At 40.4% G+C, this 17,392-nt stretch overlaps 1 protein-coding gene across 2 annotated transcripts in view; it reads right to left on the bottom strand.

Annotated features, from left to right (window-relative positions):
* The window catches only part of RALGPS1 (Ral GEF with PH domain and SH3 binding motif 1), a 391,212-nt gene that overhangs the window by 222,348 nt on the left and 151,472 nt on the right, over positions 1-17,392 (bottom strand). The window lies entirely within an intron of this gene.

Below are 17,392 nucleotides of genomic sequence, written 5' to 3'. Positions count from 1 at the left end.
AAACTTGTTTGTCTTACCGATTGGCAAAATAGGAAGTAGGACTGAGTGGACTTGTAGGGTCTAAAGTTTTACACTGTTTTGGTTTTGAGTGTAGTTATGTAACCAAAAAAAAAATCTGCATTTATAAGTTACACTTTCACAATAAAGAGATTGCACTTTAGTGCTTGTATGAGGTGAATTGAAAAATACTATTTCTTTTGTTTATAATTTTTACAGTGCATATATTTGTAATCAAAAATAATAATATGAAGTAAGCACTGTGCACTTTGTATTCTGTGTTGTAATTGAAATTAATATTGAAAATGTAGAGAAACATCCAAAAATATTTCAAAAAATTCAGTGCAGTGAATGAGGCTGTTTTCTGTTAAGTTCACTTATTACAGAATTTGAAAGACGTGTAGTGAATAAGACAGGGAATTGCACGAAGGAAACAGATGGGTTTATGGTTTATTATTTTTATTATTTATTTGTATTATCGTAGTGCCTAAGAGCCCAAGTCATGAACCAGGGCCCCATTTTGCTAGGCACTGTACAAACACAGAACAAAAAGACAGTTTCTGCCCCAACAAACTTATAAGCTAAGTATAAGATAAGACAGTTGAATGACATCCTGAATGGGTACATATTTAATATTACCATCACCACTCAACATGTAACCCCATGCCTTATTCAGTACACACTATCCAAAACCTGCCTGGAATAATAATTTATTAATTTCCTCACAGGCCTTTCTATGGTGCTCATCACAACAAGTGAAATGGACTGATGGTCTTATCTCCATTGTACAGATGAGGAACTGAGGCACAGAGGAAAATATATACAAAATTGTCTAGTGTCCACTAATTTTGGTTGCCTAACTTGAAACACCTATGGCCTGATTTTTCAGAGTAGCTAGCTTTTTTACGGCACGTTCTATATTCAATGCACAACTTCCATTGATTGATCCGGACATGGCAGCGAATGAGGACAAACACAGGGATGTATTTTAGGTGGCAGGTCAAAACCTTAGTCAACTTAACCCAGGGGAGGGCTTTATTCACACTGTCACACATGCTCTCACATACCAGGCAATTTAAGTGAGTTCCAGTGCAGGGGTTACTGGGTTCCTACCACATAAACCATAACTCAGGGTAGACTTTCCTCAGCCTACAGCTAGGGCTTCGCTCACTCATCTGATTCCTACCACTTGCCCCACAAACCCCTACAAAGGGGACAGAGGATAGCAAAGGGGGGGTATTTCAGCCTGTGAAAGCCAAAAGGTCTCCCTTATCCCATGCACTCAACACCCATGAGCAAAATCCCAGGTCTTTTACTTCAGAGAACTGTTCCTTTTATCCTTTTAATGACACTGGAAACTGGCTGTAAGTTGTGATGAACTAATATCCCTACTAAGTAATACAACTAACTACTAAATCCTACTCCTATTTAATATAACTGTGTCTCCAAGATGCTGTGAGGAAGGTGAAAAAACCCACCAGGCCCACACCAATTTGGCCCCTACAGGAACAAAAAATTCCGTCCTGACCTCAAAAAAGGCAATGAGTCAGACCTTCTGCAGCCACAAAACATCGCTCCAACACTACCAGAGTGAGGCTGCTGACATGGAACAAAAAAGGCTCCATTCAGCCCAGACTACAGTTTAAATTAAGGAAAGGGGAGAGTGAGGGACCAGTCAGCTCCTCTCCTGCCCCAGCAGGCCAATGAGTGATTAGAGACTCTGGAGGGGGAGGAGCCACCGCTGCATCCCTCAGCTTACATTCTTCCCCTTTCTGTTGGGGCTGTTCTTATCACCATCAGCCCCATCAAGTTTTCCACCCATTGAGCAGGCACTTCAGTTGCAGTTATGAGTGCTCAGCACTGCTGCAAACCAGATCCCAGGGTGCTCATGTTAAGCACCTAGAAAATGAAGAACACGCAATGAATGAAAGGTTTTGACTTTTCCAGCAGTACACAGGAACTCTGTATCAGAGGCAGGGATAAAACTAAATTCTCCAGGGTGCAATTTCAACTGTCTTAACCATAAGACATCCTTTTTCTTCCTGCAGCCCCTGCCTCGTTAATCTAAAACCCTTTCAAAATCTGCAAAAAATGAGGAACGGGTCCTACAGACAACAGCCTCATTCACTATAGAACCCTAATTCATTCCCCCAGCAGAGTTTACTCTGTACTCTGAATGAGGCAGGGATCCTGTGGAAAAATAGTATTTGATCATGTAATTAAAGACTGTATCATACTGCATACACACAAGGAGGGTACATAAAGGTTGCATAGGCAACCTTAATTCTGGCATTTCCTAACTTTTAGAAGCTTGACTTTGCAACTTTCACTTTCTTTTATTGTAGCTTTCTATATAACATTTCTATGTATATTATAAACCTGAAACCAACATGCAATGCCCCTAACCTAAAATAAAATTACGTGATTTTTTATTGCACCCCTTTCATTCCTTTCTTCTAGCCCTCATAACTGTGTAGAAAAGCTTCAAAAATGTGACCAGAGTATAACCTAAAGGTGCAGAAACCAAAACACAAAATGAACTCCAATTTATTATTTTTAAAAAATCTTATTATTTTTCAGCAAAGTACATGACTTTTTGAGGCTTGACTCAAGTTTTTGTGAAAACTTAGGGGCTTAGCAAGTCTGTACAAAGTAGGTATTAAACAAATGTATTAGTTTCAGGAGCTATTTAGATGCACTTCATGTTAATAATTTTTGTAGTATTAAATATGTCTGTATCTGTATAGTGTTCCCTGAAATAATCCACAATAAGGGTTAACAAGACAGTACTCCAGTAGATTTTTAAAAGTAATATAAAAACCCCCCATCATTGGGAATATATAACTGACGCAAATGACCGGTAAAGGAAAGAAAACCTTTTATAGGTTTTGGAAAAGATTTCGGAATAAATCTCCTCAAACACTTGCTTCCCAAAACCACAAATATTATGCTGTATTCAGCTAAAATTGAACCTCATGATCTTTAATATGAATAAAGAAGTATTTCCCCTCTCTTCTCCTAGAAATAGAAATTACAGGCAGAGAAGGACCCAGAAATATACACATTTCCTTTGATACTAATACTAATTTATTTTCAGGTCTCCTTATTGCTTTGTTTGCTTCTTGACTATGACATGTTGCCATTCTCCCCCATACAAAGATAGACCATACATTCTAGTATTTTTTTAAATTCACTTTGTGCTTTCAGATGTTGGATTTGCTGTTTGCCCTCACTAAAAGTCACAAGAAATACAGCTGCTGCCTATGTTAAAATTACATCATTTGTTAGTTTGTAGAGTTACAAAATTAATTTAGTTTCTTGCATACCTCACTTCCATGTGTGTTGAGATCATGCCAGTTAATTGATTTTAATGTAATAAGAGTATACCACACATTAGCAGGGTTAGAGGACTACCCCTCCGTTGGCCTGTATGCTGTACTGGAAACAGTATATGCTGGCACTCCAGAACTCACAGTGGTCAGAATTTTCTAATAATGATGCACAGAGGAACTATTTACTGGCAATCAAAGTCTCCCTCAGGAAAGGAGATGAATGCATTTACAATGAGGAAGACTTTAACCCTGGAAGCTCTACATTCAAGTCCACTGGATGGAAATAAAATTTAAAATCCAAACTGAAGTCAAAGTAATTACATCAGGCATAAATTTGACCCCAAGTCTTTATCATCATGGCTTCCCTTGATATACAACTATTTTATCATGAAAATACCGAGGTCAGAAATTGTAAAGTTCATTTCAAATAGTGTAATGTATAAAGGTACACGAGCATGTATATGAATTACTTACTTCTGAATTATGCAGCATTATTGTAGATGTGTTGGTCCCAGGATATTAGCTAGACAAGGTGGGTGAGGTAATATCTATTATTGGACCAACTTCTGTCGGAGAGAGAGAGACAAGCTTTTGAGCTTATACAGAGCTCTTCTTCAGGTCAAATTCAATCTGTGTGAGCTCAAAAGCTTGTATCTCTCTCACCAACAGAAATTGGTCCAATAAAAGATATTACCTCTCCCACCTTGTTTCTCTTATTTCTGAATTGTCACTTCCAGATAATTAAAACACTAATTCTTAGAGTCAAGTTCAGTTCCCCTAATTCAGGCACTGCTCCCATTGACTTCAATAGGAGTGGTATTTGAGAACCTAAGAGTAGAATATATACGTAAGAACTAAATATCCCTGTCACGTCCCACTGCTGTCCTTTCAATATTGCCAAAGGGACACAATCACTTCTGCTCCACTATTTCCAGTACGTGAAATGATTCTAAGATGATTATATGTTGTGGTCATTTTGAAATGAATCTATATTCTTCAGTAACAGTTCAATTCAAGATTTAATAATTAAAGATATTGTACACACACCACCAGACACAATACTGTAGCGGTTTACCTCTTAGCCCCACAAATAAAATAAAATCAACCAAGTTGAGTTTAATGAAAAAGCAAAATAGATTTTGTTTTGGGTGCCATCCCCTAATAAGCAGATTGCCACAAGGGATACACAAAATTGATACACTCCAAGCCAACTAATAGAAATGGGTAAAGACCATACTGTATCTTTCTCACAGTAGGGTAAACAAGGTTACCCTGACACATTCTCAGCATGCTAGGAGCTGCACAGCTGAATACTACCAACAGTGTCCAGATAAAAGTTTATCTCCCTATTATTAAAGCAAATTGCTGGAGAAAGCAATTTTCAACTTTCATACTTAAATGTCCATTTCAAAGAAGTCCTTCCATGAAACTCTTCTGTCATCACTCAGGGCTGTTATACCCATTGTTATATCCAAAGAAAAAGAGGGTGACCCTTTAATAGTTTCTCTACACAATAGAATAGCACACCCCCCCGGAACACACACACACACACCTTTGTCTTCCCTATGGTACACAGTATGAAAAGACCACCTTCAATGAAAATTGGAAAATTCAGTGACCAACCACAGGACCCATAAATTTTCATACAAGACTGCAATTATTTCCCAGACCAACCTACGGCTAAATGCTTCCAACACTCCAGACCACAGTCTTGCTGATCTCAAGATTTTTCTAACTTGGAAGATCTGTCTGAAAAGAAAAAAATTCAACTGCAAAGTTTTAAAAATAGTTTAAAATAGTGGTTTTAAACATGGAAAAGACTAAATCCATTTAACATCTTACAGAGAGTGTGGTTATGAATATTATTTTACTTGCTTAGACTGTGCTCATTTAAAACTTCAAGCAAAGTTTTAATTTTTCTTTCCAGTTACACAAACACACACACATTCAATAACTATGTTAATGTAGAGTTAAGGTGGACAGTACATTGCAGTAATTTAGGGTAAACAATATTACAGGGATGTTGTAATTAGCCCAAAACCCATTGATATAAACCCAGGAAATTAAGTTAAGGTTAAACTTAAACCTAACAGAAATCCAAACATATTAAGGTAAGAAATGCACAGTTAAAGCAACCAACCTTAAGTCTGCCCTTTAGTGGCACCATGAATGAAAAAAGGGGAAAAAAGCTAATGTGTCTTTAAAAATCAGTTTTATCTAATTTTAAACAAACTAACACATGTTCCAGACTTTGATGCACATTAACTATGTTGGAAATTTGAAGTCTGTTATTCTGTAACGGACATACTTAGGGGCAAAAATAAAGTTGTAGCACTGGGTACTAAATTCCTTAAAGGACCCATTTTAATTAACTGTAAACTCTAAAATAAATAACAGCTCTACGTGTTAATTCTGAGAAAAACGTATTCTGTACTCAAAGAGTAAGTGATGTAAATTTAGAGAGAGTATACTGTATTTTTCATAATTTTAAAGCCAGAAGGGAAAATTAAATAATCTAGTCTGACTTCCTATATAACACAGGCTATAGAATTTCATCCAGTTATCCCAGTATCGAGTCCAATTATTTAAGTTTGAATATCTTCCAGAAAGGGTACTAGTCTAGATTTGAAGATACTGAGATGGAGAATCCACGACCTCACTTGCTAGTTGCTCCACTGGTTAACTACCCTCACTGTTAAACAGTTGTGCCTTATTTCTAATTTGAATTTGTCTGGGGTCAATTTTCAGCTATTGGTTATTGTTATGCCTTTTTCTGCTAGAGTAAAGAGCCTTTTAGTATCCAGTAATTTCTCCCTATGAAGATATTTATACATCGTAATCAAGTCACCTCTCGATCTTCTTTCTGATAAATTAGACAGATTGAGCTCTTTCAGTGTTTCACTGTATGGCATTTTCTCTAGCCCTCAGATAATTTTTATGGCTCTTTTCTGCACTCTACCCAATAGTTCAACATCCTTCTTAAAATGTGGACACCAGAACTGGACACAGTATTCCAGGATCAGTCTTCTCAACACTGTACCCAGAGGTAAAAATCACCTCCCTACTCCTATTCCTCAATCCCAATTTTCATTCAAGGATTACATTAGCTCTTTTTGCCATAGCATTGTATTGGGAGCTAACGTTCAGTTGCTTGTCCGCTATGACCCCTAAAATCCTTTTCAGGGTCACTGCTTTCCAGAATATAGTACCCCCATTCTGTAGGTACAGCCTGCATTCTTTGTTCATAGATGCATGACCTTGCTTTTGGCTATCTTAAAACACATTTTGTTTGAGTGGGCCTAGTTTATCAGGAAATCCAGATTACTCTGTATGACTGCCCTATTATAATTACTTGACACCTCGTACTGGACAGCAGATCACACTCATGATACAAGGACATAATTCTGTTTCTTTCCCAACATAAAACAGAAATATTTATTGAACACGTCAGCCTTTTTCTGTAGTAATATTAAAATTCTACAATCTCTACCAAGTATTGAGCCTATACCTTTGTTAGGATTTCTTCTGTTCCCAATATACTAAACCCGTGCTTTAAGTGCGTAACTCAACTCCGCATTAACTAAAGCTTCCATAATGAGACAGAAAGTGGTGGCACATACACATAACCTGCTGACGGCCTGTTGAGTGGCCTTTGTAAAATGAGTTTGTTACCACTTGCTACTCTGGTTGAAAGTCTTAAGAAGAGAGACCAAAGACTGAATTGAGATGGAGAATACATTTTCCCTTTAAAAGTAACTCCTCCAAGTCATATATGGCACATTAGTAGGAGAGAGGTATATGAGGAAGTTTGCTGCTGCCTACATTGTACCTGTTTTGTCCTTGTTCTTCAGTCTAGTACCAATACTGTATTCACTAAAGAACAAGTTGTCAACAACTGTCAAATGTACCATTAGATCTGGTACTGGGAAATAACATGGAGTCAGCATGCACAAGTAATAAGTACTGAACAAGGAGCAACTGTGGTAATCAAGGTTAGGTCAGTATTCCAATTGCAAACCTCCTTTTTAAGGTACTTCTAATTTTGCTGTGAGAATTTTTACACTAGAGCTTGGAGCAAACAAACTTACCCCAAAGGCAGATGTACTTTTTCAGTGAGAGATTGAGTTTGTGTGCCCAAACATACACATTTTTAGAGGTTTTTTTTTTTTTTTTTTTAAAAATCATTCTGCTTGTTTTAAAGCTTTATGAGTGTTTTATGAGTTTTCAAAACCTGCAAGTTATAGTGATACTTGTTTTTTTGATAGCATTACTTTCAAATGAATATTTTTATGGGGCATTGATCTAGAATGCACCTTAGAGCACTGGAGTAATATGGAAGAAACATATTGACAGTAACAAAGTCACTTAATTCAGAAATGCAGTTTTGCAGTGCCCACGCACCAATGTTTTCCAAATTAAATTTCATAAAGATTTAGCAAGTGGACATAATGCACAGCTAATGTTTATAACCTGCCACCAACCCAGTTCTGAGACTGAAAGAAAAACAATAAAAAATTCATTCTTACGTAGATGAGTAATAACTATTAGCAATTCTTAAATACATATTTTCATGAGATTAAAGATATGTTTATGACAATCATTCCAGAGTTTTCAGGACAGATGAAATACCACAAATTTTAAAACTTACTAAAGATGGCTTACAAAAATCATAAAAAAGTAGGGCTGTCAATTAATCGCAGTTAACTCACGTGATTAACTCAAAAAAATTAATCGCGATTAAAAAAAAATTAATTGGGGTTAATCATAGAGTCACAGAATATCAGGGTTGGAAGGGACCTCAGGAGGTCATCTAGTCCAACCCCCTGCTCAAAGCAGGACCAATCCCCAATTAAATCATCCCAGCCAGGGCTTTGTCAAGCCTGACCTTAAAAACTTCTAGGGAAGGAGATTCCACCACCTCCCTAGGTAACGCATTCCAGTGTTTCACCACCCTCCTAGTGAAAAAGTTTTTCCTAATATCCAACTTAAACCTCCCCCACTGCAACTTGAGACCATTACTCCTTGTCCTGTCATCTTCTACCACTGAGAATAGTCTAGAACCATCCTCTTGGGAACCACCTCTCAGGTAGTTGAAAGCAGCTACCAAATCCCCCCTCATTCTTCTCTTCTGCAGACTAAACAATCCCAGTTCCCTCAGACTCTCCTCATAAGTCATGTGTTCCAGACCCCTAATCATTTTTGTTGCCCTTCGCTGGACTCTCTCCAATTTTTCCACATCCTTCTTGTAGTGTGGGGCCCAAAACTGGACACAGTACTCCAGATGAGGCCTCACCAATGTCAAATAAAGGGGAACGATCACGTCCCTAGATCTGTTGGCTATGCCCCTACTTATACATTCCAAAATGCCATTGGCCTTCTTGGCAACAAGGGCACACTGTTGACTCATATCCAGCTTCTCGTTCACTGTCACCCCTAGGTCCTTTTCCGCAGAACTGCTGCCTAGCCATTCAGTCCCTAGTCTGTAGCGGTGCATTGGATTCTTCTGTCCTAAGTGCAGGACCCTGCACTTATCCTTATTGAACCTCATCAGATTTCTTTTGGCCCAATCCTCCAATTTGTCTCGGTCCCTCTGTATCCTATCCCTACCTGCCGTCGTATCTACCACTCCTCCTAGTTTAGTATCATCCACAAATTTACTGAGAGTGCAATCCACACCATCCTCCAGATCATTTATGAAGATATTGAACAAAACCGGCCCCAGGACCGACCCCTGGGGCACTCCACTTGATACCGGCTGCCATCTAGACATGGAGCCATTGATCACTACCCGTTGAGCCCGACAATCTAGCCAACTTTCTACCCACCTTATAGTGCATTCATCCAGCCCATACTTCTTTAACTTGCTGACAAGAATACTGTGGGAAACCGTGTCAAATGCTTTGCTAAAGTCAAGAAACAATACATCCACTGCTTTCCCTTCATCCACAGAACTAGTAATCTCATCATAGAAGGCGATTAGATTAGTCAGGCATGACCTTCCCTTGGTGAATCCGTGCTGACTGTTCCTTGCTCACTTTCCTCTCATGTAAGTGCTTCAGGATTGATTCCTTGAGGACCTGCTCCATGATTTTTCCGGGGACTGAGGTGAGGCTGACTGGCCTGTAGTTCCCAGGATCCTCCTTCTTCCCTTTTTTAAAGATGGGCACTACATTAGCCTTTTTCCAGTCGTCCGGGACTTCCCCCGATCGCCATGAGTTTTCAAAGATAATGGCCAATGGCTCTGCAATCACAGCCGCCAATTCCTTTAGCACCCTCAGATGCAACGCATCTTGCCCCATGGACTTGTGCACATCCAGCTTTTCTAAATAGTCCCGAACCACTTCTTTCTCCACAGAGGGCTGGCCCCCTACTCCCCATGCTGTGCTGCCCAGCGCAGCAGTCTGGGAGCTGACCTTGTTCGTGAAGACAGAGGCAAAAAAAGCATTGAGTACATTAGCTTTTTCCACATCCTCTGTCACCAGGTTGCCTCCCTCATTCAGTAAGGGGCCCACACTTTCCTTGGCTTTCTTCTTGTTGCCAACATACCTGAAAAAACCCTTCTTGTTACTCTTAACATCTCTTGCTAGCTGCAACTCCAGGTGCGATTTGGCCCTCCTGATTTCATTCCTACATGCCCGAGCAACATTTTTATACTCTTCCCTGGTCATTTGTCCGATCTTCCACTTCTTGTAAGCTTCTTTTTTATGTTTAAGATCCGCAAGGATTTCACTGTTAAGCCAAGCTGGTCGCCTGCCATATTTACTATTCTTTCGACACATAGGGATGGTTTGTCCCTGTAACCTCAATAGGGATTCTTTGAAATACAGCCAGCTCTCCTGGACTCCTTTCCCCGTCATGTTATTCCCCCAGGGGATCCTACCCATCAGTTCTCTGAGAGAGTCAAAGTCTGCTTTTCTGAAGTCCAGGGTCCGTATTCTGCTTCTTATCTTTCTTCCCTGTGTCAGGATCCTGAACTCGACCAACTCATGGTCACTGTCTCCCAGATTCCCATCCACTTTTGCTTCCCCTACTAATTCTTCCCGGTTTGTGAGCAGCAGGTCAAGAAAAGCTCTCCCCCTAGTTGGCTCCTCCAGCACTTGCACCAAGAAATTGTCCCCTACATTTTCCAAAAACTTCCTGGATTGTCTGTGCACCACTGTATTGCTCTCCCAGCAGATACCAGGATGATTAAAGTCGCCCATGAGAACCAGGGCGTGCGATCTAGTAGCTTCTGCGAGTTGCCGGAAGAAAGCCTCATCCACCTCATCCCCCTGGTCCGGTGGTCTATAGCAGACTCCCACCACTACATCACTCTTGGTGCTCACACTTCTAAACTTAATCCAGAGACACTCAGGTATTTCTGCAGTTTCATACCGGAGCTCTGAGCAGTCATACTGCTCCCTTACATACAGTGTTACTCCCCCACCTTTTCTGCCCTGCCTGTCCTTCCTGAACAGTTTATAACCATCCATGACAGTACTCCAGTCATGTGAGTTATTCCACCAAGTCTCTGTTATTCCAATCATGTCATAATTCCTTGCCTTCATCAGGACCTCCAGTTCACCCTGCTTGTTTCCAAGGCTTTGTGCATTTGTATATAGGCACTTGAGATAACCTGCTGATCGCCCCTCATTCTCAGTATGAGGTAGGAGCCCTCCCCTCACAGACGTTCCTGCCTGTGCTTCCTCCCCGTATCCTGCTTGCCCACTTACCTCAGGACTTTGGTCTCCTTCCCCTGGTGAACCTAGACTTATAACAATAGAATACCAATTGACGTTTTTAAAATATTTTGGATGCTTTTCTACATTTTCAATATTGATTTCAATTAAAACAGAATACAAAGTGCACAGTGCTCACTGTATATTATTATTTTTTATTACAAATATATGCACTGTAAAAATTATAAACAAAAGAAATAGTATTTTTCAATTCACCTCATACAAGTACTGAAGTACAGTCTCTTTACCGTGAAAGTAACTTACAAATGCAGTTTTTTTTTTTGGTTACATAACTATACTTAAAACCAAAACAGTGTAAAACTTTAGAGCCTACAAGTCCACTCAGTCCTACTTCTTGTTAAAGCCAATTGCTAAGACAAACAAGTCTGTTTACATTTATAGGAGATTCTGCTGCCTGCTTCTTATTTACAATGTCACCTGAAAGTGAGAACAGGCATTCGCATGTCACTTTTGTAGTCAGAGTTGCAAGGTATTTACATGCCAGATATGCTAAAAATTCGTATGCCCCTTCATGCTTCAGCCACCTTTCCAGAGGACATGCTGATGAAGCTCATTAAAAAATAATGTGTCAATTAAATTTGTGACTGTACTCCGGGGGGGGGGGGCACGAGGGAAATGGAGAATAGCATGTCTCCTGCTTTCTTTTACCTGCATTCTGCATATATTTCATGTTATAGCAGTCTCGGATGATGACCCAGCACATGTTCATTTTAATAACACTTTCACAACAGATTTGACAAAATGCCAAGAAGGTACCGATGTGAGATTCTGAAAAATAGCTACAGCACTCGACCCAAGGTTTAAGAATCTGAAGTGCCTTCCAAAATCTGAGAGGGACAAGGTGTGGAGCATGCTTTTAGGAGTCTTAAAAGAGCAACACTCTGGTGCAGAAACTGCAGAACCCGAACCACCAAAAAAGAAAATCAACCTTCTGCTGGTGGCATCTGACTCAGATGATGATGCTTTGGGTCGTTATCAATCAGAACCCATCATCAGCATGGAAGCATGTCTTCTGGAATGGTGGTTGAAGCATGAAGGGACATATGAATCTTTAGCGCATCTGGCATGTAAATATCTTGCAACTCCAGCTACAACAGTGCCATGCAAACGCCTGTTCTCAGTTTCAGGTGACACTGTAAACAAGAAGCAGGCAGCATTATCTCCTGCAAATTGTAACCAACCTTGTTTGTCTGAATGATTGGCTGACCAAGAAGTAGGAGTAAGTGGACTTGCAGGCTCTAAAATTTTACCTTCTTTTATTTTTAATGCAGTTTTTTTTGTAAAAAAAATCTACATTTGTAAGTTCAGCTTTCATGATAAAGAGATTGCACTACAATACTTGTATGAGGTGAATTGAAAAATACTTTTTTTTGTTTTTTACAGTGCAAATATTTGTAATAATAAATGAATATAAAGTGAGCACTGTACACTTTGTATTCTGTGTTGTAATTGAAATTAATGTATTTGAAAATGTAGTGCTAGAATTAAGTTTTTAAAAATGTATTTGACAAGCAGAGCCTAAGCCACGGCTGATCCAGACAAAGGAATGTGGTTCCATCTGCTTGAATGTGTGTCTGATGTAAATTAGGTAAGGTGTGACCAAAGACAAAGAAAAGCACAATTACATACAAGGTAAACAAAGCGATCAGGAGATCAAGTGGGAAAAGATGAATATAATCTCAATGGGGATGGAGAATGTACACCCAGGAAGCCTTCCTGCCTCTTGACCCACCGTCAATGAACTTTGGGCAGACAGCAGTGTGTCTACACCCCAGCAGGAGAAAGAAATTTGGTCTGGGCTTACTTTTCAAAGAATACATTTCAAAGGTTTACTGGGCTATAAAAACAGGGGTTCTGAATCTCTAATGATAAGCAATTGAATCACCTGATTATATACAATATTACTGTATTATCAAACTGTATCAAGCAAAGTGACAGGTTTCAGAGTAACAGCCGTGTTAGTCTGTATTCGCAAAAAGAAAAGGAGTACTTGTGGCACCTTAGAGACTAACCAATTTATTTGAGCATGAGCTTTCGTGAGCTACAGCTCACTTCATCAGATGCATACCGTGGAAACTGCAGCAGACTTTATATACACACAGAGATCATAAAACAATACCTCCTCCCACCCCACTGTCCTGCTGGTAATAGCTTATCTAAAGTGATCATCAAGTTGGGCCATTTCCAGCACAAATCCAGGTTTTCTCACCCTCCACCCCCCCACACACAAACTCACTCTCCTGCTGGTAATAGCCCATCCAAAGTGACAACTCTCTACACAATGTGCATGATAATCAAGGTGGGCCATTTCCTGCACAAATCCAGGTCACTTTGGATGAGCTATTACCAGCAGGAGAGTGAGTTTTTGTGTGTATGGGGGTGGGGGAGGTGAGAAAACCTGGATTTGTGTTGGAAATGGCCCACCTTGATTATCATGCACATTGTAGGGAGAGTGGCACTTTGGATGAGCTATTACCAGCAGGATAGTGAGTTTGTGTGTGTGTTTTTTGGAGGTGGGTGAGGGGGTGAGAGAACCTGGATTTGTGCAGGAAATGGCCCACCTTGATTATCATGCACATTGTGTAGAGAGTTGTCACTTTGGATGGGCTATTACCAGCAGGAGAGTGAGTTTGTGTGTGGGGGGGTGGAGGGTGAGAAAACCTGGATTTGTGCTGGAAATGGCCCAACTTGATGATCACTTTAGATAAGCTATTACCAGCAGGACAGTGGGGTGGGAGGAGGTATTGTTTTATGATCTCTGTGTGTATATAAAGTCTGCTGCAGTTTCCACGGTATGCATCCGATGAAGTGAGCTGTAGCTCACGAAAGCTCATGCTCAAATAAATTGGTTAGTCTCTAAGGTGCCACAAGTACTCCTTTTCTTTTTGTATCAAGCAAACTCTTTTATGAAAGCCTGTGACACACTGGTGATTAATATCATTGTGAAATGTCTGCATTAACACTACGTGAGGAATTATGGATACGCAGTGATATTATGCTTTGAAGTCTGTGACCAAACACAGGGAGAAACAGGTTCTCTCTCAGTCAGGAAGGAAAGCAACTAACAACCGGTCTGAAATATAAATTAAACATTACTGAATCAAAACAATAGAAGCCTATTTACATACAAATCAGTAAGGGATGGGAAGTCAACAGGAAGGGAATAACAGCAGGAAGCCTTCCTGACTCCTATAACATGGTTAATGAAATTTGGGAAATATGAGCAGAAACAGAAAGCTATTTTGGGACCCACAACGTGGGGGATCAAGCGGCCAGAGCTCTTGATTTCAAGGGGGTTGAAGTCTCTGGAAACTAAATACAGGTGAGAAATCTGTTTAAGCAAAGATTATAATTTGCTTGTTAATTTTTAGTCTTGGAAGCATATTTTCATATTTGTTTGCTTGTAACTATTTCCATCTTCATTCCTTATATTTGGTATCACTTAATCCCATGTCCTTTTGTTAAATAAACTTCTTTTACTTTTATAATAAACCATATCAGTTCTATAATTGAAATATGAGTGTTTTGTCAAACCACAGTTCAATTAATGAGCTGCAGTGTATCGTCTCTTTAAAGGAGCATCAAATTTAATACTTTCTGTGAGCATTCCAGGAGACAGCTGACCACTGTTCGGAGATGTCTCTGGGGAACTCAGTAGTTGTGGTTTACTGTTTGTTACTTGCAAGGCAAGATTCGGACTGGCAGAGTCCTGAAGAGTTTGCTGGCAAGGCAGACAAGTTACGATGTCAGGGAGTTGTCACACAGCTTAGCAGTAGCAAAACTCTCACTTGGTGAGAATGAGAGGGGTAACACAAAAAGAGAAGGAGTACTTGTGGCACCTTAGAGACTAACCAATTTATTTGAGCATGAGCTTTCGTGAGCTACAGCTCACTTCATCGGATGCATACCGTGGAAACTGCAGCAGACTTTATATATACACAGAGAATATGAAACAATACCTCCTCCCACTCCACTGTCCTGCTGGTAATAGCTTATCTAAAGTGATCATCAGGTTAGGCCATTTCCAGCACAAATCCAGGTTTTCTCACCCTCCACCCCCCCAATTGTGTGTTACTCTGAAACCTGTCATTATGCAGGGGTAACACAGTTACTCACAATTCTAGGAACCTGAGCAGATTGTCACATTAGCAGACGGTTTGGAGGAAATTCGGGACTGGGCTGGAGGTGTTGGGGTCACTCTGCAAAAAGTAACTGGGTGGTGAAAACCAGGGTGTGATGTGCATGTTTATAAGCTGGCTGTTGGTGCCATGGCTGTGAGCCACCGCAGCATAGCAATGAAGGCACCCAGAGTTACAGGGCAGGTGGTAACAACCCTTACTGGTCTAGGTTAAATCCCAAAGCGTCAGAACGTCCAACTTAGGGTAATTTAAAAAAAAAAAAAGCTTCAGCAAAGGTTGTTTAGCTTCTTCCAAGAACTAGGAGACAATACATTGTTTTGCCAGTGTTAAAATATTCTTACAACTCTTTTGTTGTGAAACTCTAGTACCTCCATGTTTCAAACTTGCCATGAGGATTGCTCTGGGGACAGAGAATCCTTTTGCTGTCTTGGTGAAAATCCATTCAGCTTCATTCAAGTTAAAAGCCTTTGAAAACTGCTGTTTGCATGCACTCAGTGGAGGCTTGTTAGAAGCTGGCAGCAAAATTCTGTAAAGATTTGGTCTGCACTGAGCATGAAAGCTCTAATTCACGGCTACAGGGATGGAGAAGGACTTTCCTTATATTGTTCCTCCTGGTTGCTGCAGCTGCTGTGGAATGGAACTGAGCAATGGAATTGAGAGCAGGAAAACCATCTCTTTTGTGTTCTCAATACTCTTGTTTGCTGGCACGCAGGCGTCACAAATGCGACCATTTGTTTTCTTGTGCAGATGCACTATGATACCGTCTTTCATCACACGATTACACATTTTTTCCACATGATCCCTGCCTCATTTAGTGCACAGGATGGATAGTGCTCAGGGAACGAATCAGGGTTGTGTAGTGAAAGAGGCTGTTGTCTAAAGGACCCTTCTCTCACTTGTTGCTGAAGTTGGAAGATGTGTAGTGAATGAGGCAGGGGACTGCAGAAAGAGAAAGGATGATCTTGTAGTTGAATGCTATTCTGGAGAACAGGATTCTATTCTAGCCTCTGCTGCAGAGTTCCTATAAGATGCTGCCTGTATAAGTTAAACCAAACTGTTAATAGGTGGCCAGCAACTGTGCTCAGTTTCTAGATACTCTGCCTGAGACAACTGAGATAGTTGGTACTATCTCTATTTTACAAATGAGGAACTGAAGAACAGTGAGGTTAAGTCCAAAATTGTGAGGTGTCCACCAATTTGGGACATCCAACTTGAGATGTCTAGGGCATGATTTTTTCAGAACACTTAGTATTTGTATAACATTTTATACATTCAAAGCATAGCTCCAATGAACTTTAGCTGTACTTAGGTAATAGGTCCCACCACTTGGTGTCAGGGTGGGAGATGAGGATGGGGAAATGAAGCGTGTGAAGCACGAGTGTGTACAGTTGTTCCCTCGGCGCAGTTTGAAACTGGATCGGCTGCAAGGCGCGCAGCTGGCTCGGAGTACAAAGGGAAGGAGGACGGGAAGGCTTACAGGGCAGGGGCTTGATGGAAATATCCAGAGGGCCTGGGGTGAGGGGTGGGCGAGGGGTGCCCTCTCGCAGGACCTGCTAGAAGTAGACCCAAGAAGTGGGCAATAAGGCTGCCTCCACCTCCTGAAGTGCGCGCCAGGGAATTTGAAGGGTGGAGAGCTCCAGGCGCCAACTCAGCACTATAGGAGAGTGATCTTATTGGGTGATGGGAAGTGTTAAAGGCCCCTCCCCCACTGCTAAAGACCCCTCCCCCAGTCTGGGGAGGAGCTACTGAGCCCAGAACTCAACTAAAGTCAGGGGACAATGAAGAAAAGGGCAGAATCCACTGATGCAGAGAAGGAGCTCTGCCACACCCCGTAACCTCCCCGTTTTTTTAACTGAAGGGGTGTTAATGGGCTTTACCTTGAATAGTCCCTTAGAATGTGTGTTAACTACTTCTGCTAAACAATCTGTTCCATCTTATATTTATCTGTAATGCTCTGAATACCTTTTCCAGACCTGAAGAAGAGCTCTGAATAACTTGAAAGCTTTTCTCTTTCACTAACAAAAGTTGGTCCAGTAAAATATATTACCACACCATCTTGTCTCTCTAACAAAAACTTAAATTTAAGACATTCCTGAAATGCAATCCTCTTGTAAATTAAAAAGAGCTATGATCCACATTAAACATTGATGTATTTATATTTTCAGATTTAATGTGAAGATGAAAA

This window comes from Eretmochelys imbricata, chromosome 16 (genome assembly GCF_965152235.1).
Source record: "Eretmochelys imbricata isolate rEreImb1 chromosome 16, rEreImb1.hap1, whole genome shotgun sequence".
Classification (NCBI taxonomy): Eukaryota; Metazoa; Chordata; order Testudines; family Cheloniidae; genus Eretmochelys; species Eretmochelys imbricata.
Note: the sequence above shows the minus strand (reverse complement) of the source record. Positions and strands in the feature narration are given on the sequence as shown.